Genomic DNA, 551 nt, shown 5'->3' with positions numbered 1-551 from the left:
CTCCTCGAATTCCGTGCACACGAAGACTCGGGGGAGGGGGCCGAGTGGACTTCACCCGGCATGAGACGTCTGGCGAAATAAGGAGACTCTCAAAATCTAACAACCAAATATGCAAAGCCCCAAAAGAAAAACACCACCTCCTCGTACCTCTGGAGGTCTGGGGGCGTCTGGCTGGAGCCGGGATTTAAAAAAAGAAAATGTTTACAAAGTAGAAAAACATGTTTAAGGGGTGGAAAAACGTATTCACGAGTTATATCCCCCCTTTTTCCCCTTACAGAGCCTCACTGATCTTCCTCTCCTTTTCTTCTGCCAAAAAAAAAAGAAAAAAAAAAAGAAAAAAATCGTGTTTTTTTTTAATCCACAGAAAGCTTTGGCTAGGCTGCTTCAATCCTGAACATCTGGGTGTCTTAGGGGAGTCTCTGGTCTCCTCCTGCGCTCCCGGGGGCTCAGGTCCTCCGCGGGGACTTCCTCGACGCTGGCGGGGACGCGGGGGCAGAAGATGCTGCGGCGACGTCGGCTGCGACCGGCAGGGCTGACAGAGCGGGGGAGGG

The sequence above is a fragment of the Fukomys damarensis genome, unplaced genomic scaffold (genome assembly GCF_012274545.1).
Source record: "Fukomys damarensis isolate Sample0158 unplaced genomic scaffold, DMR_v1.0_HiC HiC_scaffold_30, whole genome shotgun sequence".
NCBI lineage: Eukaryota > Metazoa > Chordata > Mammalia > Rodentia > Bathyergidae > Fukomys > Fukomys damarensis.
The sequence above is the reverse complement of the archived record's forward strand: the minus strand, read 5'-3'. Positions refer to the sequence as shown.